The sequence below is a fragment of the Periplaneta americana genome, chromosome 13 (genome assembly GCF_040183065.1).
Source record: "Periplaneta americana isolate PAMFEO1 chromosome 13, P.americana_PAMFEO1_priV1, whole genome shotgun sequence".
NCBI classification, from domain to species: Eukaryota; Metazoa; Arthropoda; class Insecta; order Blattodea; family Blattidae; genus Periplaneta; species Periplaneta americana.
Window position 1 is genome coordinate 123,073,827 of NC_091129.1, and position 27,364 is coordinate 123,101,190.

Consider the following 27,364-nt stretch of genomic DNA (forward strand, 5'->3'; position numbering starts at 1 on the left):
ACGCTGTTGCTTATAATAATCATTATATTTATATTTAAATACAGGTTTATAGTACAGGGACATCATTTTATTTTTACTAACATTTTTAATATTAGCCTGGCTATACCTTTGGATTAATGCTTGAGAACCGGAAACACCGTTTGCTACTCCCTTCCACGACTGGAGTTCGATGATACTGACGTAAAATACAAACAAATCACTTTACTTGGTATAGGAGGGAAGAAAAGTAGTTCATCCATTTACGTAAACTAGGAAATATCGCGATTTTAAGTTTGATAATTTTCATTAGGTTTTTGTTTAATCAAAATACAGTACTGTATTAACAATAAGTGATTTTACTCACGAACTGAGTTATCCATGCGAACCTATTCATTATGCAGTGTATATTATACCGTCTACAGCACATCAGCGTACAATATAGAGAATGAAGTTAAATTAAAAAAATAATCGTAATATGGATATTTAAACACATTTTTCAAAATGGTGGCCGTTAATTTCGATACAGGTTTCAGTTCTTTTGTGCATATTATCGCACTATAGACTAGTGCATCTAATTCCAATTACCAGTTTCGTCCTTCGTACTAGTAACTCATGTTGAAATAATTCTGTACCTACTCTATAAAAGAGTACCTTACGTACTGTAAATTCAATCTTCACTTCGCCCGATCCGTACAAATAAAATTACTCAGACATGCTATCTACTGTCCATCCAAGTGGTTATATCGCAGGCTCGTAGAAAGGGGGGAAATCACGTGACAGTTAATTACTTAACGAGGCCCTTTTATTTAAGTTATTTTAAACGGTTGTATAATATTACGTAGACGTCCAATTCCTAAGAGAAATTAATGTTTTCAGAAAAAAGCTAAGGCAGCCCAGTCACTAGCCTTTACAGAGGGCGAGCAGAAGCGGGTGGGGGAAACCGGGATGCGACGTAGGCAAAAGGACGACAGTACCTGTGCGAAAATATGATTAAATATTGAAAGCTCTTTCGTCACTGGAAAACGCGAACATATTTCTGGAACGTACTATACTCACTAACTCAGTTCTGTTTACTATATGTGGCCTTGGTTCTGTGTAGAGGACAGTTGGAACTTCATTAGTAGAAGGAGTGGGAGTGAAGTACATTCTAAAACTCAAGTACAATAAAAATTGAAGTAAAAATAAAATGATGTCCCTGTAGTAGTATGGTTTGTGCACTGATTCTGAAGTGCTAATTTTAAGGGCACTTCATAATAATTCTTTTTAGAAATTTTGAGGTCATCAAAATATAGACCCTGTTACTGTATTAACAGATAGAATGGTCTCAATTCCTGAAACTGAAGAAGAAAGGTCAGATACTCTCTTGTATGTATAAACTTACCTGTATATGTTGGTTATTCACTTAGCAGCAAATTCTAAGCATGTGAATTGATTGCCCAAAGATTCCGATTGGCAGTAACATGTGAAGAACTACTTCATTATCTTCAATACATCACCACTTCTTCGCCATCACATACTGCATCCTACAATAAAGAAATTAACTTCAATGTAACAGGGTCCGTAAAACTATTTATAAATTTGTAATTCAATAGGCTACATCAGCTGCTTGTCTATGCGGATGACGTGAATATGTTAAGAGAAAATCCACACTCTATTAGGGAAAACACGGGAGTCTTACTTGAAGCAAGTAGAGAGATAAGTTTGGAAGTAAATCCCGAAAAGACAAAGTACATGATTATGTCTCGTGACCAGAACATAGTACGAAATTAAAATGTACAAATTGGAAATTTATTCTTTGAAGAGGTGGAAAAATTCAAATATCTTGGAGCAACAGTAACAGATATAAATTACACTCGGGAGGAAATTAAACGCAGAATAAATATGGGAAATGCGTATTACTATTCGGTTGAGAAGCTTTTGTCATCCAGTCTGCTCTCAAAGTTAGAATTCATAAAACAGTTATACAGTGAGATCGAAAAGTCCCTCCGCAGCTCTATTAGTTCTAGTAGCCCTAGAACCACAACTCTGTAGAAAGTTGGCACTCCCCCATTCATTACAATTTGACAACCTCACACCCTCAGTCCATCATATGCTTAGCGGCCAGTGCTGCCACCTGAATTCTCTATCAAATACACTTGAATTCTCTGCCTAGTGGATTCTTGGCTACTCAAGCACTGCGGAGAGACTTCTCGATCACACTGTATTACAGGTTGTTCTGTGTGATTATGAAACTTGGACTTTCACTTTGAGAGAGGAACAGAGGTTCCTTAAAAGCCGTAAGTAAGAATGTTTGAGAATAAGATGTTTAGGAAAATATTTGGGACTAAGAGGGATGAAATCACAGGAGAATGGAGAAAGTAATACAGCCCAGAACTGCACGCATTGTATTCTTCACCTGGCATAATTAGGAGCAATAAATCCAGACGTTTGAGATGGGCAGGGCTTGTAGCACGTATGGGCAATTGAGAAATGCATATAGAGTGTTAGTTGGGAGGCCGGAAGAAAAATAAAATAGATATTGACTTAGATCTACTAAAATTCTATTTCAAAACGTTTGAACGGAGCCGCCATTTTCAGTCGACTATATATGTGTGGGGGAAAAAAAATGACGATCACAAAGCATGTTTTATAGTAGGCCTACCGTAAAAAATTTGCAGTTTAAAATGTTGGCAAAAAAAAAAAAACAAATGCTACGAAAGTGATAAAAACAAAAAAAAAAAAAATGCTAGGAAAATGATAAAGTTGTAGCGATAAACTGCCATGATTGGTTGAAACACATACTTTCGTACCGTTTTATTGGTCAAAAGTAGTATGACGTATTAAAAGTGTAAAAGTCAATGAAATAATACCGTAGTAGGATTAATAAGTTTAAACGCGCCGATATTACAGCGGTGTCGGATTTGAGCCGACTGTAGGTGGATTAATTTGATGTAATTATCAGCTGAAGCATTGATTGATATTAAATATCTGCCGTCGCGCCGGCCAAAGACAAGTTTCTGCTGACTTTCAGTATAATGTTGTTTCTGACAAAGCGTCATCGTGCATGCTTTATGAAGTTGACAGTGTTGATAAAGAAATTGTGATTTGTTTGAATGTTAAATGTCATTGTGGATGTGAACAATAAAATTAGTAATATTCTTAATTTGAACAAAACTTTGCTGGTATAATTACAAATAGAGCTATGAACCATCTTTTTTTTAGTGTTACCGGTATGTGAAATAAGGTGGTACGACGGTTATGTTTCCTTCTGTCGCACAGAGAGCAACATAAATTCAGTTATGAATAGGAAGCCGTGCCGTGCATCCACAGTACGAATATGTGGTCGCATCACTACGGTGATAATGGTTACCGCACACACACAGCGATGTTACGCGTAGGCATAATTCAGTTGTGAGTCGATAGCCGTGCTGAATGGATGTGACCGATGAGTTTTTAAGGTAGATAGGTGTGCTGTAATGCTATTCCAATTACCGTAATAAACACAAGTAGCATAACGTTTCGTTTATGAATGTTTGATCGCTATCCTACCTATCACACTTATACCGTTCTTCCAGTAGCACTTGCACATAATATCCTGCCCTTTCAAGTAGCACGACGCTGTGTCGTTTATGGATATTTTATCCCTACTGTTACACTTACCCTGCCCTTCCATTTGCATATTTCAAAATTTCGACCCGCGTCCGCTTTCTCACAAAATAAAAATAGTTGCTCAAACCCTCGTGCATAAACAATTCACAGTAATTCTACTTACATGGAACGCTTAGTATTACACATCTTCAGTATCATGCCACACTAATAAAGATATATTGCTTAGCTTCTGAGTTTATTTTGTAATATACTAAGGATTTAACTGCGATGAAAATTAAGAAGCGATGTATGATGGGATATGAAACACACATTCAAGTTTTCAATTGTAATCTCTTCAATTTTATACGATTTCACACGCACTGGGCACATACAATTATTACGCAACAATGTCAGCACCTCAACGAATAAATCGCATCGCGCAACACTCCCGTTTGTAACAAATCGGGTATTGTAAATCCTTCGTTTTCCAGAATAAAGGTACGAATTTTTTTGCTTATTAATGTTGCATCACGAACTGACAGACAATCCACAGTATCCCCTTATACTGTGGACAATCGTGAAAATAATAAAAATAAATACATAGAAAGCACAATCGAATGTTTCCATATAAGATGCAACAATGTCAACATTTCAAAGCGCTAAACAAAAGGGCATCGCGCAGCACGTTCTTTTGTCACAGCAATCGAAAACAGAGTCTTTTGTTTTCCAGAAACAGAGACAGGAAAAACAAGCAACATTCGGACTTCAACGTCACATTATGGAATGAAACACACACAAAGGAAAATAAAAGCATAAAAAACACGATCCACGGTTTCAACGTCGCCGTAGAAGTTCGATGAATCCTAATCAGCAACTGCACAGTCCGTATTCCACACGCAATCTAAGCCACACAAAGCGCCGGCTGCCTGTTCAGACAAGTCACAGATGCGATAGTGAATTTATTTTTTTTTCCTCCACGAAGGCAATTGCAGGACACAAACGACCCACTTTTCCCACGTCACTGAAGGGAAAACTCCTCTAACATGCTCCAATGGACTCGAGTGAGCCGTAAACACAGCGGCAGTACCGACCCACTGCCAAATGAATAGTGGCATGCATTATTTATGACCGCCTAAGTGCTTGATGGTTCGCACTGGCCAATAGCAATGAAAAAATATGTATGAGAGAAAGAGGGAGGGATGGACATGGAGCAGACGGCCGTAAGATATTTTATAGCACCAATTTAACGCCCATATCGTGATATGGGAGTGAAAGACCCAACTGATAGATAACAGCGTTCTGACACAAATCTGTAACACCACGGAGGTCTAATGGTTACCGTGACTGTGTCTGGATTAAAACCTCGAGATAAGAGTTGCCAAGTTTTCAAACTGAAAAATAAGGGAGGTTTTGTAAACGATTGTCAAAATCGTCTCATCATGGCACTATCGACATGTTTTAGCTACCTTCAGGAGAATGTTATATATTATGTAAATGTACACAGAGATAATTGAAAATAAATCTCATAGCACTTAAGGGGAGGGGATGGTATTTTTTAAAACTTTTTTCCTATTTGGTGTAAAATATTAATATTTCGTATGTAGAGAGCTCATGCCTGTAGCATCTCAACCAAATATAAATATTTTGAAAAAAAAAAAAAAAATTATTTGGGGGCCCAAATATATCTTTAATAGTTCAGAAATTATATCCATTTTTGTCTGGCAATGTAGCAAAAAAATGTGAAGTTACTAGAAACCGATAAAAGGGGGCGTGTGATTTAAAAATCCATAGCACAGGAAATATAAAAATGACGTCTCAACATCCGATAAGGGCATAAATACCCACCAAATGTTATGCAATGCATTCCACACATATCAAAGAGTATTTTAAAGAAAAAAAAAAAAAATTTTTTTTTTTGAAAATTTAATTTACCGGAAACAACAATAAAAGTGGGCGAGTGATTTAAAAATCCATAACGCAGGAAGTTTAAAAATGGCGACTCAACATCCGATAGGGGCACAAATACCCACAAAATGTTATGCTATACATTCCACACATATCACAGAGTATTTTAAAGAATTTTTTTTTTAATTTACTCATTTTTCGCCAAAAAAATACCATCCTCTCCCCTTAATACTTAGCACTTGATTTCCATCCATCCATCCATCCATCCAACGGCCCTACAGCTCAATTCGTACCTTTTGCTTCCACTGATTCTATCTTGTGCGGCAAGCTTCCAGTTGCGACATCGGAGTATAAGCTTGCAGTGTCTTCCTTACTATACCATTTTCCCATGTTTTCCTAGGTCTTCCAATACTTGGGTTCCCTATGAAATTGGCTTCTAAGGCCTTTTTTGGTATCCGGTCTGGAGGAAGTCTCTGTAGGCCTATATGGTCCGCCCACTCTAGTCTCTTTAGTTTAATGAAAGTAACAATGTCTATTTCTCTGTATTTTTCATTAATTAATTAATTCATTCATTCATTTATTCAGGAACTTCAACACATTATTGAAAACCCAAAGTTACAAAACAGGTTGAAAATTAATGAGAATTTGTCATTGAAGAATGTAATCCATTTTGAATCTTGCGTACACTACTTTTAACACTTGAATATAAGTAATTGATTAACTAGTGAACTTACTCGTGTTAATTATGTAAGTCTGTGCTGCTTACAGCTGTTTCGGTGTATCATCACACCATCTTCAGAGCCTACTAGATCTCGGCGTCATCTCGAACTTCTCTGCCTGTTATGTGGGTGCGTTTGATTGTTGAAAGGTGTTAAATAGTGGAGTCAAATAGTGTGTGTGTACTGAAATTGATCTGTGTGTTGAGAATTTGATCAGGGTGTGTTTTAGTGTGTTTTTATATTTCGTATTGTTCTAGTGTGGTGAGTTTTTGGTTCTTGGGTTGTATGTGTAGGATTTCCATGTCCGCATTTATGTTATTGTATGTATGGTTAGCATTGGTTATGTGATCGGCGTATGTACGGCTCATTCCAAGATAATAGTCTCGCTAAAATCGCAGTTTCACGGAATACAATTTGAAAAACGTCGGCATATCACAATGACTTCAAGAATTGACAATAAATTCAGCTATAAGGATTTATCCCTTGCGCGTGCCTGCAGTTAAGTAGTGAAGGGAATGAGGGAAGGTCGTCATGTTTTGGTGCGAAGTATACTTACTATGTCATTCTTTCTTGGGAGCCAGCTGTACCTGACGATCGTTCTACGGATCTACTCGTAATAATCAGGAGTTCGTGCCACTCTGAGAACTCATACCAGCAAGATTCTGTAAGAGGCTCATAACGTGTCCAGGCGTTTATCTTCGTTCTGGAAATAGACTTTCTTCGTGATTGCTGTAGCTTCCCCACATATTAGCAACGGTTATAGTGAACGTAAATCCGTCGTGGAGATGGAGGAACCCCCACAGGACTCGTACACGTCGGTAATAAAACCGGAGATGAACACCTCTTATCCGAATTAGGGGCTTGCAGCAGGCAATGAGCTGGAGTGGCAGACTAACATTTGAAAATCAATGAATGACTCACACCTCACATATTTTACAACTCACGTCGCAAGGCAGTACCAGTTCTCTTGGAATTTACAATAGCCAACTATGCATATTAAAAGTCCTTGCTGGCTATTAAGCAGTTTCAAAGTTGGATCTGAAGGAAAGTACTAAGTGCACGCCTATACATTCTCTGTTCTCCGCTTCTCTCCACAAATCTATAAATATTTTATTATCTTCGGTTGTTCCCTCTACGTTTCTCTTTTTCATGTTTCTCCTCTCTCCTTGTTTCATGTATCTCTTCCTTTTTTCTCTTACGTGTTATTTTTCTGTTCTTTTTTCTTCCTCCCACCTCCTTATTCTCATCTTATTCCTTCTCTCTCAACTTGTTTCTTCTCTCTCCTCAACTTGTTTCTTCTTGGTTTCTTCTCTCTCTCAACTTGTTTCTTCTTGGTTTCTTCTCTCTCCTCAACTTGTTTCTTCTTGGTTTCTTCTCTCACCTCAACTTGTTTCTTCTTGGTTTCTTCTCTCTCCTCAAATTGTTTCTTCTCTCTCCTCAACTTGTTTCTTCTTGATTTCTTCTCTCTCTTCAACTTGTTTCTTCTTGGTTTCTTCTCTCTCCTCAACTTGCTTCTTCTTGGTTTCTCCTCTCTCCTCAACTTGTTTCTTCTCTCTCCTAAACTTGTTTCTTCTTGGTTTCTTCTCTCTCAACTTGTTTCTTCTCTCTCAACTCGTTTCTTCTCTCTCCTCAACTTGTTTCTTTTTGGTTTCTTTTCTCTCCTCAACTTGTTTCTTCTCTCTCCTCTCCTTATTTCTTCCCAGTTTCTTCTATCTTCTCTCCTAATTTCTTCTCTCTCATCTTTCATCTCTCTTCACTCATTTTCTCTCTCATCTTGTTTCTTCTCCCTTCTCATCCTGTTTCTTATCTCTCTCCAATTTATTTCTTTACTCTTCTCTCTCATATTTTTTCTTTTCTCTCCTCCCATTATTTCTCCTCTCTCCTCCTATTTCTTGTATATCCTCTCCTTATTTCTTCTCTCTCCTCATCTTTCATCTCTCTTCACTCATTTTTCTCTGTCATCTTGTTTCTTCTCCCTTCTCATCCTGTTTCTTCTCTCTCTCCAATTTATTTCTTTACTCTTCTCTCTCATATTTTTTCTTTTCTCTCCTCCCATTATTTCTCCTCTCTCCTCTTATTTCTTGTATATCCTCTCCTTATTTCTTCTCTCTCCTCATCTTTCATCTCTCTTCACTCATTTTTCTCTCTTATCTTGTTTCTTCTCCCTTCTCATCCTGTTTCTTCTCTCTCTCCAATTTATTTCTTTACTCTTCTCTCTCATATTTTTTCTTTTCTCTCCTCCCATTATTTCTCCTCTCTCCTCTTATTTCTTGTATATCCTCTCCTTATTTCTTCTCAGTTTCTTCTATCTTCTCTCCTTATTTCTTCTCTCTCCTCATCTTTCATCTCTCTTCACTCATTTTTCTCTGTCATCTTGTTTCTTCTCCCTTCTCATCCTGTTTCTTCTCTCTCTCTCCAATTTATTTCTTTACTCTTCTCTCTCATATTTTTACTTTTCTCTCCTCCCATTATTTCTCCTCTCTCCTCCTCTTATTTCTTGTATAACCTCTCCTTATTTCTTCTCTCTCCTTCCTTATTTCTTCTCTCTTCCTCTTACCTCTTCTCCCCGACTCTTAATTATCCTCTTTTCTCCCATTATTTCTTCTCTCTTCATTCTATCTCCTGTCCACTTTTTCCCTTTTTCTGTTCCTGGTTCTCATTTCCTCTCCTTTCTCGCTTATTCCTATTTCTTATTTTCGATATTCTCTCTTTCCTCTTTCTTCGTTTTTCTAATTTTTTCTCTGTTTTATATTATTTTTGTGCTCTATATTTTCTCATCTCTCTTCTTATCTCTTGTCTATCCTTTTCTTCCCACACTTTCCTTTCCTTTCTCTCTTATCTCCAAGAAACAATTAACTACGCAAAACTGATAATGCGTTTAAAATCCTTTCTAGAAAACATGAATATCTTATCGACTCTACGTAATTTTGCAGATTTATACTGATAGAATACGGAGACAAAAAACAGAGCTAAAATTCCAATTTTCTTTTGTAGATATCTGTTACGTTAACTTCAGAAACATTCTTCATATATAAGGTACCAGAGTTGTGGCAGTGATGTGTCTTTCAACGATATACACGAGTATATTATGGTCACATCAAGGAGTCAGAGAAGTAAAAACACGCACCTACAAAAATGTATTATCTCGAAAAGTTTCTTTCCAAGAAACTAATACAAAGGAATTATAAATATGACATATGACCAGGGAAAGGATTTATATGTAAATACATATTTACTTATAAAGCTAATATAATTTATATTTTGCATTATCTTTATGTTTCACAATGTGTAGGGTTGAAAAATCCTACTTTTATTTTCCATATTTTTCCATATTTTAGAGTTTAGTACATATTTTCGTTAATTTCCATATATTTTCCATATTTCATATAAAACAGTCCATATTATATTAGGTTTAACAATAAAACAAAACAAAATTCCATTAACTGTTAAAATTACATTTCAACAATAGAGATTTAAACACATGTTCAGTAATCCCTTTAACATCAGAGTTATTTGAAAATTAGCAGTCCTATCAACAATGGGAAAGTAAGTTACAAAACTGTATTAATTGAATTTAAAATTTTTAACAGACTTCAGTTGTGCAGCTCAACAGTTAAATGCCAGTCAGAGTACACATAGGTTCAGTTTTGTAAATCATACTATAAAGACGGTAAATATGCCAAAAGTACGTCATTCAGTCAATTTAAAATCAAAACTAACAAGTTACATTTCAGAATTTAAAGAAGATGGTTTATCAACTGACAATAAAATATTATTTTGTAATTTGTGTCAGTGTGCAGTATCATCTACACAAAAGTTCCTGGTGCAACAACACATTACAACTAGTAAACATCAGGCCAACAAACAACTAAATTCCAAGCAGAGACAATTGTTTTTAACACAACCAACAACATCGAATGTAAGATCTGAGTTTAACATCGACCTGTGCCGTTCTCTCATCTCTGCTGATATTCCTCTCTACAAACTAAAGAATAAGGTCTTCAGGGAATTCCTTGAAAAATATACTCAACATACAATCCCGGATGAGTCAACACTTAGGAAGACGTATGCTCCATCCATCTACGATGAGACAATACAGAAGATAAGAGATGAAATTAAAGATAGTTCAATTTGGGTTTCCATTGATGAGACTCCCGACAAAGAAGGTAGACTTGTTGGTAATGTAGTTATCGGTTTGTTAAGTGAACAATATTCTGAACGAATTCTTTTACATTGTGATGTTCTAGAAAAGTGCAATAACAAAACTATAGTTAAACTGTTCAACGAAGCTATGGGTATCCTGTGGCCAAAGGGTATTATGTACGATAATGTGTTATTCTTTATTAGCGATGCTGCCCCTTATATGGTCAAAGCTGGACAAGCATTATCTGTTGTATATCCTAAATTGACTCATTTTACTTGTGTGGCGCATGCATTTCATCGTGTGGCAGAAGTGGTCAGAGACAATTTCCCTAAAGTAGATTTGTTGATTTCATCAGTGAAAAAAGTATTTCTCAAAGCTCCCAGTAGAGTTAACGTGTTGAAAGAAATGTACCCTGAAATTCCATTGCCACCAAAGCCAATTTTAACTAGATGGGGTACATGGCTAGAAGCAGTTGAATATTATGCCGAACATATAGACTCTATTAACAATGTTCTCCTTGCATTGGACTCTGAAGATGCAGTCTCAATTGATACTGCGAAAACAGTTACCTGTGACATAAGTGTGAAGAATGACTTAGCTCACATTCAGCATACATTTTCATGCATCATAAAAACGCTCAAAAGTCTCCAAAATAGGCACCTTTCACTATCTGAAAGTTTTGAAATTATAAATAGTACTGTGGAACAACTGAATCGTGGTAGAGGTAAAGTTGCAGATGCAGTAAGAGCTAAGGTGGACACTGTACTTTCAAAAAACCCTGGATATGAAGAACTACAAAAGGTTGTTGCTGTGATGAGTGGTGAATCAACAGTGAAGATTAACTTGGACTTATCCCCAGCAGACATTGTGAAATTGAATTATGTACCAGTTACTTCTTGTGACGTCGAACGCTCTTTTAGTCAGTATAAATCTATCCTCAGAGACAATAGAAGAAGATTCACTTTTCAGCACTTGAAAGAAATGTTTGTAACCTATTGTTATGGTAACAGACAATAAAAATTGTGTTTTGTTGAAACTACATTGGAAGATAAGGTACGTCCATTATATTTTTTGTTTAGTTTGATTAAAATGTACCAATATTTAACGTACATAGTCATTTTTTTATAATTTTAAGTCCATATTTAATTCCATATTTTGGTAAAAATCCATATTTAATTCCATATTTTGGTAAAAATAACTACATATATATTTACATATTTCATATATTTTTAGTCCATATAAATCCGTTCCCTGCATATGACCATTCGCAAAACAATAATTCTACTGATACAGAATAATTGTTATAGAAGTCTGCACGCAGAACTACGGCCAATATCGCTCCTGTGTGTATACTAAGACTGGCGAGAAAAAACTAGTTTGCGATAAAGACAAAGTCGTAAATTTCGAATTGTGTTCTACTTACGTATTTCTTTTATCTCCATCATTAGTTGATACGCTATCACATTTCAACAACTTTTCGTAGACGTTGGCCTTCAGAGGGAATACAATGACAATAGCGTGAGTAAGGAGTGTACTTGACCCAATCTGAACATGAAGCAGTTTGGCCCAATTAGTAACATCTCACGTCCTTCGCTGTGGTTCTTCGGAAGGCAGCGTTTCTAGCTACAGCGGATCTGCTAGCACTAAAGCAAAGACGTCTATCATTTTGCACCTGATTCCCTTGCCTTGTGTTTGTGGCTATATGTAGCATGCCGGCCACATGAACAGGGAGTTGCTTTAAAACGGGGGCAGACAGTTGCTATAACTAGGGAATACATTTCTAGTTCCGTACCTACCTATTCTGCTTGCAATGATCTAGACGTATAGATATATCTACGTTTCATGTACACAGGATCCAGCTATTAAAATTCTATAGGACCTAAAACGCCTAAATTAAATATAATCTCATATAAAAGCCTAAATACTATGTTTGTTCCTGAAAGGCGCCCTTTTATATTTTGTCTACATTTCAAAATGCCCCAAAAAACTTTATAGATACTAATATATATATATATATATATATATATATATCTGTTCGCCACGAATCTCCTCGGATACTAGGTGGATACGTTGCACCAATTCCTCTCACTTGTTCAGGAGACACTCTGCTCACGAACACAAGCAACATGTACTACAAGGTTACTCTAAAACAGGCTCCTTACTCCTAAACAAGTAGCCTACAGCATGCTTTAGTTGAGCAATGTTTATGATAGGTTATTAATGGAAAAAAAAATCGCTCCAGCGCTGGGGATCGAACCCGAGTTCCCAGTTCTATGCACTGGACGCTCTAACCACTGAGCTATGCCGAGGCTCAATCCACAGCACCGAATCGAATCTTTCTTCTTTGGTATTTTCCCTTAGTGGCCTTATTCCATGTAGCCTATGTTCGACATATATTATAATTGACACATATATTAAGTTAGCCTAATTGTCATCACATATATACATAGGAGGCGCATCCAGAAAGTAAGTTTCCCTATTTAAAAAAAAAGAACACACACTTTCAGGAAAACATTTATTGGCAACAGGTACAGAGAAGTTTCAGCTATTTTTCAACATAGCCACCATTAGAATTGAGACACTTGTCGTATCGTGGGGTCAACTTTTGTGAATGGATCCAGCGTGTGACAGACGTCTTCAGCTCTTCGTCGTTGCCAAAATGCTCAGCGGAGGACAGGAAAAAGAGAGAGAGAGGGAGGGAGAGAGGGATATATATATATATATATATATATATATATATATATATATATATATTCGGCTCATAACCCTGACAGAGCTGCCGATGAATTTCAATTGGCGCAATGCTTTGTGCATTAAAGAACTTTATCACTGACCGAACCTCGCAGGCGGCGGGAGAAGGAATAAGAGCTTCCATTTCGGACCACTGCTGCCACGCTACTGGCACCAGGCAGGACCTGTCCGGCTAGAATATGATTGATACGTCATAGATCTGTTACGCATGCGCAATTTACACGGCTAATTACGTTTACTTTCAAGGGGGAAAATCGGGAAACTTACTTTCTGGATGCGCCTCGTAATTATGCACTGTTGGCGAATGATCTACATAAAGTTAACTTTTTGGTCCTACAGAATTATCTGTTATGGTTACCATTGGTGGACTGTGGAGTCCCGACCACTAAGTCACTCAAATGAATGCACTTCTTGTGCGATGAGATGACAATTCGCTTAATACATGTGTCAATATATATGTCGAACATGGACATTAAGGGAAAATACCGAAGGAGAAAGATTCGATCCGGTGCTGTAGATTGAGCGTCGGCGTAGCTCAGTGGTTAAAGCGCCCAGTGCGTAGAACTGGGGACCCGGGCTCGATTCCCGGCGCCGGAGTGAATTTTTCGCCATTAATAACCAATGATAACCATAACAGATAATCCTGTACGACCAAAAAATTAATCTTTACGTAGAATGTTTATGATATTATGCACTACTAGTTGAAATAAAGCTGCCTAAAACAAGTGCGAAAGTACAGGAGTAGAGAAATTCGGAAGAAAGTATGTCTGTGTAAGTGGCGACATAATTGTGTGTAATTTATGTAAGACTGACATAATTTGTTCTAAAAGATGGTAACGGCAGCAATGTAATTACAAAAATAAATAAACCATTTGAAACTGATAGAAAGAAGCGAGTCTGATTATATACCTTCAACTACTCGTATACCTTATAATATTTCAAGGAGTGCAGTTCGGTGGCTCCTTTGAACAACCACTTACAGATTTATGACTTCCTACACAAACACCTCTGACAATTCCATCCTGTCCCCTCGTCCCAACATTGCACAGTTGCCACAAACCTGCTGACCATCGAAATTATGCAGTGAAACTAACGGGATTCTTGGAATTCGGAAAAGATGCGACAACTCTGCCTCCACGTGTATTTGACGGGAACCTGTCAATTCTTCTGAACGAAGGTTGTGATTGGTTACTAACAGGAGAAGACGAGATTTCCGTCACAATAAGGAAGACATTTATTTATAACAACCAATTAGTAGTGGGCAGTAGAAGGTCTGTCGGCAAAGTCTTTTCTATGAAACTGCACTCCATGAAATAAAATAAGGTATACATAGTAATTCAGCGTCAGCGGACGAATTTAGCAAAGATTTGTATGAAATGATGGTGCAGGCCAATATTCAACAAAGGTGAGGACAAACACTTTAAAAATTTTGTTGAAAAGTATACTTGCACACAAGAGGAGTACCTGTGTTATAGTAGCACCGGTATTTTGAGTTAAATTTTACAGCAAAGATTACTGCAATATAGGCTTAAACATTTCATTAGGAGCGCTACCAGTGTTACAGTTATACGGGTGTTTTTAAGTTAAAATTTTACAACAACGTTTGTAGGCCTAATTATCCTAATATGGACTTCAACCTTACATTAAGATCGGTACCTATGAAACAGTAACATTTTAAGTTAAAATTTTATATCAAAGATTATTGTAATATAGGCTTAAACATGTTGTTAGAGTAGTGTCTCTAATACAGTAACATTTTAAGTTAACATTTTACATCAAAGATTGTTGTAATATAGGCTTAAACATTTTATTAAGAGCAGTGTCTGTGAAACAGTAACATTTTAATTTAAAACTTCACAGGAAACACTATGTTTATTTTTTTTGTAATACACAACACAGCTCCACTCTTGAAATCATTCTTTTATGTGTGTACTGTGGTTGTCCTTGAAGCGGAAACAGTACAGCGCTTCGCGCCACTACTCTTCGTCGTCATTTGGCTCATTGCACAAACTCCGTACTCACTTAACTTCAGAGAGTAGTGGCTAAGATTCCGATCTCTATTGATAACCAACTACTTGTAGGGAATGTGGGATGGATGTTGAGTCTTCACCTCATTTTTTTTTCAGGACTGTCCAGATCTAAGCACATCAGACATCGATATTTCAGGAATCACGTGTTGTTTCCCGAAGAAGTTCAGGAAATAGAACCCAAATCTTCGGATTCAGTGGGAAGCAGAGTAACCACTACACCACTGAATCATCTGGAGCACAGAACATCCCTTTACTGCAGAGCAAACCGCATGCAAACCACAGAATTATTTCTTTGCTCAGGAAAAAAAAAAAAAAAAAAAAAAACATACATACATATAATATTATTTACGATTTAACTGCCTTTTCAGCGCGAAGGTGGTGTTTCTTCCGAGCACAATAAAACCTTCATGACGGGGGAATATGAAATACATGCACCCTCGAGATTGGCGTCATAAAAATATGTATTGCTGCTGCATATTATCCAGACAATTTTTACGAAGCGTGGGGAAGAGAGGGGTGTCTTCACATCCCCATGAGAAGCAGATGGTGAACTGACGTTTTACAATGGAAGAAACTTTAATTTCCATTATGAACTTTTTTTTAACATTACGTACGGGGGAAAAAAAAAACTTCCTGGGTAAGGAAACTATTTAACGTCTTATTAACTCAATCACATGCATAAAACATATATCTTTGGAGAGATTTTAAAGAAAACAGTCCGGTTCGAATAGTGGACTGTTTGACGAATTATCTAATTATCTGGATAGGAAATACGCGAGGATTCGTAATCAGCATTACGAAGATTACGCCTACTTTCCCGCTCTAGGTGTTACGCATTTCGCAGCAATTCAGCCATTTCATACCGTTACCAATTCCTGTTTATAGTTTACAGTCTCTAGCTACCATTCAAAAGATGTAAAATATAATTTATTGTGCACCAAAATAAAATAACTATATGTACGCTATAGCCTATTATATCCACATACGTACACAAATACACAAATTTACAACATTTCAATCGACGTTTAAGTCTTGGAGATTGATAGTTCGTGATAACGGTCGAACAAGTAGATTTCCCTTGCATTGTTTTCCCTCATACTGATCAGTAGGGTTGGAAAAAAGTATTGGTTATAGGTTACGCTGCATCGTACGTAGAGCTCTGTGTTTACAAAATGCTTGTGTGCACGCACGACTTGTTACTGTAGCGGCTGCTTGTACAGTCCACTCCGTATGAATGAACTCATAATATAATTTACATTTACTGGATTACGTATGTTTTCAAATTAATTAACTCGGAATAAGTATTGAATTTATAAAAAAAAAACATCATTATTAATTAATGATATCTATACTAATAATAAATCTGTAGCCGAAATGTTTCTGGTAATTTTCGATTTTCCAAAAATAATTGGTCCTAACATATATAATTAACCACCCTGAAACCGAAAATCGCGTTTTTGAAATTTTTGTTTGTATGTCTGTCTGTCTGTCTGTATGTTTGTTACCTTTTCACGCGATAATGGATGAACGGATTTCGATGAAAATTGGAATATAAATTATGTTCTTTGTAACTTAGATTTTAGGCTATATGGCATTCAAAATACATTATTTAAAAGGGGGGTTATAAGGGGGCCTGAATTAAATAAATCGAAATATCTCGCTTATTATTGATTTTTGTGAAAAGTGTTACATAACAAAAGTTTCTTTAAAAATAATTTCCGATAAGTTTTATTCCTTGAACAATTTTGATAGGACTGATATTTAATGACATAAATGAGTTTTAAAATTAAGATAACTGCCATCTAAGGCCGTATAATGAAATAAAAAACCTTCGTCTATAAGGGGTCTTGGACAGCAACAATCGAAAGCTATGAAAGATAGCCTACAGAGAATGTTTCTGTGTTTGTATGAAGTAATATCGGAAGCTAAATTAGCCGATTTGTATAATTAATTATTATTTCACCATTGGAAAGTGTAGTTTCTCTAGATGGATATAATGCTATAATGTTATTACAGTAACTTCTGATATAATATAATATAATATAATATAATATAATATAATATAATATAATATAATATAATATAATATAATATAATATAATAATATAATATGATATAATATAATTCAAGTTATTTGAAGGGTTCAGAACCATAGTGGGCCAAACGCCATTTACTGAATACGTAGAAAACAAGGGTTAAAATTAAGTTACTACCATAATTCAATGGAAACCTATAACAAGTAAAATAAAGTATACACATTAAATCTAAATTATGTCAATGTTCATTAAACTATGGTTGCATGTAATAAAAATTAGAAACATGTTAAAGGAATTGTCATTGCACCAATGAGTGGTCTCTGGACCAAAATGATCGCATTTTAATTATTTGGATGCAATTTAAATTAAGTAACATATTAAACGATTTATCCTTCTATCAAACACGAATCTTCCCTGGATCAAATGTCCTATTTTAATTATGTAATTACTTTATATTTATTTCTAACGGGTGCAGCGGAGCGTACGGGTACGGCTAGTATATCAATAAATGCAAGTGTTTATTCAGTCTTATGGCTTAGACACTAATAATTATATCAAACAAACAATTTATATTTTACATCTTATTAAGTTCTAGTACTAACATTTTCACCCTCATGGGGCATCTTCAGGTACAAGATAAGAGCGAATATCTAAAATCAATTCGCTCTTATCTTGTACCTGAAGATGCCCCGTGAGGGTGAAAACGTTAGTACTAGAACTTAATAAGATGTAAAACATAAATTGTTTGTTTTATATAATTATTAGTGTCTAAGCCATAAGATTGAATAAACACTTGCATTTATTGATTTATATATATATATATATATATATATATATATATATATATATATATATATATAACAAGGGGCTTAGCTGACCGTTATCCAACATGAATTGTAAAATTATTAATTAAGTCAAACACAATTTTCCCTTGTTCTGAATTCAGTTCTCCTAGGGTGGAATTCATAGTCGTCACTTAAAAAATGAGTGAACCCTTAAGTAATAAGTGTTTGCTTATAATAAGGGAACCCTTAAGTCAATTCCGAATTCATAGACAACACTTATTTTCAAGTAAAGAGTGCTCACTTACAGCTGCCGGACATGACGTCATAACAAAAGCTGACTCTCATTGAACTAATCGAAAGCAGCTCTACATGTGGAGTTGCTATAACAACGAGTTATCAATATTATTGTACTGAATAAGTTATATACAGCAATAGTTTCATGATGTTTTAAATTCTAGTTGCATGTTAGTTATAGTTATAATCAGATATCCTACTAATTGGAACACATGTTCTGTAGTAGCGAATTTCTTAAATAAATAAATTAAGCCTATTAGGCCTACTATATAATGCTGTATTTTGAATTTATTAACATAGTGTTATATTTACTCTATAATTTGCCAATTATAGCTACATTTTAATGTTTGGCTATGATATCTATACTTAACCCCTTTTAATTTATTTTTATTTAATATTTTTCATTTATATGTAGATCTGTGTCTTTTATTTAGGTAGTATCTACTTGTTTTTTTTTTTATTTTTAATTTGTAATTACACTTGTATTTGCTTTATCTCTTCTTTTCATGTTAATTGCAATTCTATGTTTTTTTAACAAATATCTGTACTGTCTATTGTAATTGGGGCTTTGCCCTGTTATAGATATAAATAAATAAATAAATAAATAAATAAATAAATAAATAAATAAATAAATAAATAAATAAATAAATAAATAGCGATCAATTTGGCTAGAGCAACAACTTCGAATTGATCTGAAAACGACATCGCTTCTTAAATTTCAGTTCACTATACATTTCCAGAGGATTCTCCATGTCTCTAATATACCTTTTTGGGACACGTATATTTTCCTCATTTCGTTCAACAAACTCCACGAAATCCTCAAAATCATCCTCAGTATCCATTTTGAAAATGAGTGGTCACTTAAGGGTACAGATCAGCTCACTTAAGTAATCACTCATTATGTGAATGAGGGACAACTATGAATTAGAAATGAGTATAAGTAACCACTTAAGGGTTCACTCATTTATAAGTGACGACTATGAATTCCGCCCCTATTGTCTGTTCTTTGTTGGATTTCTGTTTCGGCATTCTGATACAACCTCACGTCACTTGAGCAGGTCTACTATTGAGGAGAATCGGATGTTCACTCTCTCTGCTCCTTCAGACAGTAGAGACACCCGGCAACGCGACGCATTTTGTAAACAATGTAAGCTTATATAGAAATTATTTACTACCCTGATATCAATACTTTTTCCCAGCCCTACTGATCAGTACCTCCAAAATGTTGAATGTTTCTATGTCTATGGGTGCAAGAGCTCAAACATCTGGGCACCAGTAAGACAGACAGGTACATAGACAAGTAAATGGATATGTGAAGATAGGGTAGGTAGGTAGACAGGTAATGTAGTTAGATTGGTAGATAGTGGGCAGACTGAATTGTAAGTGGATGAGTATATAGAGAGGTACACTGACAAGTACGTTGATGAGTATGTAAATGTAAATAAACATACTGTAGCTAGATAAGTTGGTACTTAAGTAGACAAGCAGATAGAGGATGTAACTTATGGATACGTAGATATTTAGGCAAATAGAGAAGTAAATGCGTAGGTAGGCCTATATAGATGACAGGTAGTTGGTAGAGATGAACAAAACTAACTGCCGCTCTCGCTCGCTGTGTTCGTTACATTTGTCTTTCGAATCTCGTCTCGTCATTCTCGTGCGCTTCGAGTCTCGCTCATCATTCTAGAAATAGCGTTTGGTCGGCGTGGAAAGATTTCGTAACTTTGAATAAAATACATCATTGAAATAAATAACATTATAAATGTTTAAATAAAGATTGGGGAACGGATTATTATACACTGAAAGGTAGAGATTATGTTTCAAATAGACTACTTAAGTTGCCAAAGTAGATAAAAGTTCAGTCAGGTATAAACAACTGTGACGATTTAAGGCTGCTTGACGTTCGGGACTTCGGGAATGATCAATCTCGGCTTCTCGAAACACACACAAGCAGTCTTTATGTCAACGGCGCGACGTATACTGGGTGTTCATTTCAAAGTGTGTCATGACGTCACTGTTGTGAGTCAGCGATTTGAAGCGAGTTTCAGCTTTTATGTCAGAGAAGTTGCCTATTAATCAAGGCGTTCAATCTGAACTTGAGAACGTGTACGGTATAACTTGAACGTCGTAGCAATAGATGGCGGTCTGTAAAGTCTGCGTGCTACCATAACCTCTTTCGAACTGTGTTTTGCGAGGGCAAGTCGTACGCAGGGTATTTGTTATCATCGGTTGCGTACGGCAACATTCCACAATACAAATCAAACGCTCCGTGTCCATGTTGACCGTCGAAGTTAATGTCAACAAATACGTAAGTAATCGTCTTAACCCTCTCTACATATCCCGACAGTAAGAAAAAAGCTCACCTCAGTACGTGTTTCCAAACAGTTCACAGTCCTGCCACTACAGATGTTACCGTACATATCGTTAAGTACTCTTCATAATGAACGCCGTACTTGCTAGGCAACTTCTCTGGCACATATGTAATACGCCTCTGCGGAAGTGTAGGGAGATTGAATTCTCTAGGCTCAACGACTAGCCACATGACGGCATACAGCGAGCCATGACACACTTTGAACTGAACACCTAGTAGAACATTGTCGTGCGGGTTTTCGGCTTTGCGGGCGCTGTTAGTCTTGCTTTCTCGATCGTTGTTCAACTCTAATACAGTAGTTGGGTATGTAGATAGATAGTGGACAGACATGTAGGTAGATATGTGCGCAGACAAAGGTATACGTAGGTAGACAGTTAAGTAGGTAGGTAAGGTTAGGTAGATAGGTAGCGGGAGTATGTATGTAGAGAGAGAGAGGGGTATGTGTAGAGACTAGATAAAATGCAGAAGAGTAGACAAGGTTAAGATTAAACAGATCAGATTAGGTAGACAGAGAGACAGAGAGATGACTGAGTAGACAATTATTGAAAGTGTGTAGAGATGAATTAGTACAAAAGTGCTTCAGTTGTTGGGTTGATGGGCTGATGATGGGTGGAAGGTTATGTTATAACAACAGTAATTGAAAAGCTTTCCGACACTAGGTAGCAGGGCTGTATAACGTGTAACCCAAGCAATGGAATGAGCTGTTCGAGGAAAGTTTCACATACCACATATTTATAGCAACTATACGTAAACATCGCCCTGCAGAACGGCGCACCGGAAAAATATATGCTGAGTATCTGCAACGCATACTCTTCCTACTTGCCTCAGTCTTCATGGAAATACTGCAAATTAAACTGTTGGTGTCTACCTATGCCATGTGGACGACTGGCATCACGCTGACGTCTTTTGCGAGTCTGCATTCTATTAAGCAGGGATCTTATCACAATAAAGTAGGTGAAGGAATTATTTAGAGTAAAACACGCAAAAACAACAATGTGAACATACGAAATGCGTCACAAAATGAGCGAAGTCTCAGAGAAGTTTATAGTAATTCTCAAGAAAATTTAACGAATTTCAATTACTGATTAGTGATTACTAGGGATCGGAAGTTAAGGTACTAAAAATTGGCGTTTTAGGCTCCTAAAACGGCACTAAAATGGTATTTTAGGTTCCAAAAAAGGCTCTAAAAATTGTATTCCAGGCACCTAAAAGGCACTAAAAATAAAAATTTAGGGAAAATTAACCATTGAAAATTTATTCCACACACAATAATTAATTTGGGCTATTTCCTTACACGACTTTTTAATTAAATGTCTGTATTCGCTTTTTTGTTCATTATGTATACACAGCAAATTAACATAACACTGCATGACCACTTAAAAAAATTAGATAAGTGATATTTGTTCTACAGAATGTTTAATTTAGTGCGCACTTATTCGTCTCCATGTTCATAATTTGAATGACAGTACACAACAAGTAACTTTCAAGATTAAAACACTCGCTCTTGTGACGTCTATTGGACAAAATCTGTTTATATGCCGAAAAGGATTTCTCAACATGCACTGAAGTGACTGGAACGTGCTTCTACAGGACCATCCTGGCTACATTAAACCCCTCAGGAAGCTCACCACCGGTCCCACTTCGAACTTTATACACAGAATGAATGGTTTCATATCCAGGATTTCTTGAAATAACACTTTTTAGCTTCTCATATATGTATTTGAGCAGCATACTTGCCAGGAGCTACACATAATCTGTTCGTTGCATTCAAAAACAGGGACATGGATTCACAAAATGACGAACTGATGGATTCCAGTTGTTGAATGGTATCTGCTACAAAAGTGAAATGCACATCGATATATGCTAAGTCTTCTTTAAGTCCTTTTTCTTGAAACACACACTGAGCTTCTTTGATTGACAGAGAATCATTCTCTGAAAATTCCTTAACAATTAGTGCTATTTGCTCAAAGTTATTCGCATAGTATTTTACTGCTCTTAACCATGTCCCCCACCTCGTAACAATAGGCTCAGGGGGTAGGGGAGTGTCAGGTAACTTCTCCCTAAATACAAACATAACCTAGACTGTGTGATTCAAGCAGATACGTCGTCTATGTTATGCAGGATAAGGGTAGATAATAAAGTAAACCGTCATCTGAACTAAAGACGGTGACTGGTCGGTATGAACGATGGGACTACTGTCCGCATTTCACGAGAAGATCCAAGCAAGGAATGCGAGTTTTTCCCCCACTCTTATAACTATCCCCGACATGGAACCGGCCGGCCATTGACTGAACCTTGCTTGTCCCAGCCGACCAATGACATCACTCCTATCCACCTGCTTCTTCAAGAACGCCGAGTTACTGGCTTACTCTCTCCTCTTACCCCGCAAGGACCATACTCCCCTCGCAGGGATCCTCTCGTGAAATTTGGACAGTAGTTAGGTAGAGGCTCTTAAGAATTCCATCACAATAGGGTGTCCGAAATCTTTGTATACTATAAGAACTATCAGTTCTTTTCAGTTTCAAGCAAAAAAAAAAAAAAAAAAAAAAAAAAAAAAAAAAAAAAAACAATGAGTGCTGTTAACTATATATGCCTATAAAGAAAAGGGAAAAAAGAACAAATAAAAACAAAAAAAGCTACAAACTATAAAAAAAAAGGCAAATATAGGCAATATAAAACTTCACCACAACATTTGATTTTTTGTGATTCGTATACATAAATTAACAGTCTTAAAATACGTACATTCAAACAAAATAGACATTTTCCTAAACTTCCGATCCGTAGTGATTACTATGACGATCAATGGAGGCGCGCAGTAGTGTCGCAGTTAAGGCGTAACGCTGCAAAGCCAGAAGGTTGCAGGTTTGATTCCCGATGGGATTACTGATTTTCTCAATTGATTTAATTCTTCCGGTCGCACTATGACCTTGGGGGTGTACTCAACCTCTAACAGAAATGAGGACCAGAGGTATTTCCCTGGGGGTAAAGGCGGCGGACATGTAGGACTAACATCCATACTGCTATCAATGACAATTTTTAAAGGTGGAAGCCTTAACCTCCCGCCACTCGCTAGGCCGATTTGGTCTGCAATGGGGTTGACATCATCTTTACGATAATCAATACGGATTTAAACAACTAAAGTTCGAAGTCTGAAAGTTCGTAGGGTCCGAAATGCTAAGTTATCAGAGAAAACCCTACAGAAGTAATGACTGTAACCAAGGTAAGACATAGTTATCAATTTATGACGCACAAACCATGCACCACTCTTATTAGACACCATTCTGGCCATTCATTATTTTCATTCGGTATCATTAGCAGTATTTAAGGCTCCTAACCACTACGTATAAATCAACGCGCGGTTTACAAGATACATTGTCAAGTCCTTGTGACTCAGTTCTCAGTTATCACTAGGGGGCGGATGTTGATGATCTGAAAATCTACTCAAAATGATCATTAAAATGTCCTTAAACTAATGAAAAAATGATATAAAATTAAAAGAAAATGACATTTAAATATTATTCACCGTGCTCGTACCACAACTTCTTAAAAATTAGTCACCTTGTTTCAATGACTGTTCTGCAAATCTCGGAGAGAGGAGGCAACTTCCTGGAATTTGGCTAAGATAAAGGAAAAAAACATAGGCGTACAACAAAATGAAGGTTTTAGGGTAAAATTATACATTTTAACGAGGGTTTATGTGTTTCAATCGGAGTGGTCCATGTCAGTGCCTTCATTCTCAGTCTCCTCCTCCTTCCGCTCTTCACTTTTGTTACCAGATCTTCCAGATGAGGGAATGTGGGCGCAGCGTGCATTCCTGCAATCTTTGTTTTAAAAATACTGTCTATTACAGTAGACATCCCTTTCTAACCATGTTGAAGACACAACGTCCTGTCGAGGACATAGTGAAAGTTTCCCCCCTTCCAAACATAAATTCTAAAGACACCCTCGCACGGACAAAAGAACAGTATCGGTCAAAATCCTCACTTAAACTAAGATGTTGTCAAGCATTTTATATTACTTCTGTTGTGTGAAGTGAAGCCTTCAGTGGAATGAGGGATGGACTTTAGAGTGTGTTCCAAACTATAAAACTCAAACTTGACAGTTATTCACTTATTCAGTAGGTAATTACTATTAACCTATTTGGTTAGAAAATGATTTAACAAACCTATCGGTAAAGAAGTAAAATGTATTCCAAATGATCTAAAAGTTCTTCAAAGTATTAAAAATGATAAAAAAATGCCGAAAAAAAATATAAAAATTACCTATTAGTTCACAAACGTCAAAAAATGCAATATAATAAATTACTTTTTTTACGTTAATATTAACATAGAAAGGATTTCTATATTAATAGGCATCGTCCTAATGTGAAAAATAAGATGACTTTTCATCAACATCCGCCCCCTAGTTATCACATTTCAGGGTCTTGTGAACTAGGCTTAAAGACTCGTAACATCCATTCAACTTAACTTATAATGCCTATAAATCCATGCTCTTTTATAGCACATTAAATGTCAATTAAGCAACACACTATAATTTAGTGGCCCACTACAAAGATTAGTTGTCCAACAATTGAATAACTTATTTAATGGTTTGCTTTATTGCAATCCATGCACAAGAATGCTGAAATTATAGCTATTTCCGTAATAAAAATGATCGAAATCGAATTTTTGGAGTGTCACAATACGTTCTCATTACACGAAGTTTTAAAGAAAAATAAAACTGAGATGACCATTGTAATAAATAACTTGGCCTTACTGCATATCTCGGCATAACAATAAATTTCTTGGCATCACAAATGAAGAGACGAGGGAGCCCAAAAACAGCGGTGAATAATGTTCACGCGCTTGAACTAGTCGGAAAACTGGAATCCGGTGCATGTGCAAGTGACATTGAACTATTTATTTCGCATGCTTAAAGAAAGAACTGAAAAACAGACCAAGATAGGACACAAGATCTTGGAGACAAGTGAACAGGAGGCCTTGGAGGCAAAGAAAATACCACTTTGTAGTATGTGAAATAGCCCGCGGTTAGCTAACGCTTCCGCTATAACCTGGAATGCTGTTCAAGTTATCTCAACATTCCGGAAGCATATGGATTAACCAGTAAACGTTAACCTGCAAACTAACGATTACAAAGAGGATGTGCGAAGCGGATCTAGAAGTTTGGATTGAAGGTGAGCACTCAAGTTCTAATAGAGCGGGGGACAACCAGACCTGATTTTTGACGGAAGAAGTCAGCGTCGCCAAATTTTCCAGGTTGACTATGCAGTGGTCTGTGTCCTTAAAACGCGCTACAATAGACTTCTTTAGGAGTTATTTGACGGCTTGTTTGCAACTTTAAACTGCTTTATATAAATAAACACTCTTAAGCCTAATGTACACTGAAACATAATAATAATAATAATAATAATAATAATAATAATAATAATAATAATAATAATAATAATAATAATACGACATCTCTCAGCATTTTATTTTCGCAGATCCACTATACTATTTGTGAAGCTATTCCAAAAAATGTAGGAACAGATAATGATACAAACATACGCCAAATGAAGATAGGCAACAGTAAATACTTATTTAGAATCAATTTACAAAAAATACAGATAAGAATCATGGCACCTGCCACAGTAATGAGCATAGATAGGAAGTTCGTACCAAAACAGTAGATTTCAGTTGAGTTCAGCGAGGAGTATAGATGCCACCCGCACCTCGCACTGCTCCCGCTCGCTACAGACAATACACAGTATGTTCACATAAACAACGCATAGTGGCATTCTGTGGAGCTGTGTAGAATAATGAATAGTTTAAAGAATATTGATAATTTATAGTAATATTTTAGGTTCTGAACAAAATGAGCTATTCTGTTATTATTTTATTATTTACTTGATGTTAATATTATGCATGATTAAAAAAAATAAACTCATCTGTTATTAAATAATTATGCAAACAGGAGTGTGTAACACGTTTATATTTTCCCGGATTATTCTTCGTTAAATGTTGACGTCTCGTGTTGCTATGCATTCGCTTGCGTTTCAGTCTAAGTCAGCCGTGGCGAAAATGTAATCGTGCGCCGAGCCACTGTGTAACCTGCAACGTGCATAGCACCTATGGAGGGAGGCGGACACCCGAAGGGGAAGTGAAGCAACTGTCTGACTTATTAACGGATTTTCATTTTCCTTACATCAAGCCCTTAAATATAATTTTATACAGTATAAGGTTACAAACTAATGTTTAATACGTGTAACGAAGAAAGAAATGAATAAGAAAACAAAGAACACATTATCACAACCATAAATTAACTCTCTTCAGAATTTCTCTGCGACAGAGTTTCAAAATCAGGAATTATGTCACTTACTGCCAGTCGTAGTTGATCACGAAGGTATTTGTCTGTCAGTCATGATCTAAATTTGTTTTTTTATTATTTTCATTGTTGAAAATAATTTTTCACAAACGTAAGTTGTAGCGAACATGGCTTCAACAGAGCAAGCGAAAGAACGAAGCTTCGGATATTTATTTATTTTTGGCAAAGATCTGAAAAGTTCAACATTTGTCAAGTCCTTACATGTAGCTTTCCTTTAACATCACATTATAAATATGTGAGTTTAAATTGAAGATCTAATCACATTATTCGTACATCTGCTGAAAAAGAATCGACGTACAGAGATGATGAAGATGATAATAATAATAATAATAATAATAATAATAATAATAATAATAATAATAATAATAATAATAACAACAACACTTAACCTTTTAATGTTTCATGAGTAACATGTAGTAT

The 27,364-nt window shown here is 36.1% G+C and overlaps 1 protein-coding gene across 3 annotated transcripts in view; it reads right to left on the reverse strand.

The window, feature by feature from the left end:
* The window catches only part of LOC138712348 (beta-1,4-N-acetylgalactosaminyltransferase bre-4-like), a 233,941-nt gene that overhangs the window by 23,972 nt on the left and 182,605 nt on the right, over positions 1 to 27,364 (reverse strand). For 2 of the 3 annotated variants that reach the window (XM_069844006.1, XM_069844008.1), the window contains one exon: positions 1,361 to 1,502. The gene's annotated coding sequence lies outside the window, so the exon portion shown is untranslated. Of the gene's footprint in view, positions 1 to 1,360; positions 1,503 to 3,730; positions 4,658 to 27,364 lie in introns of those variants that run through there. The other variant, XM_069844007.1, reaches the window with a different exon arrangement.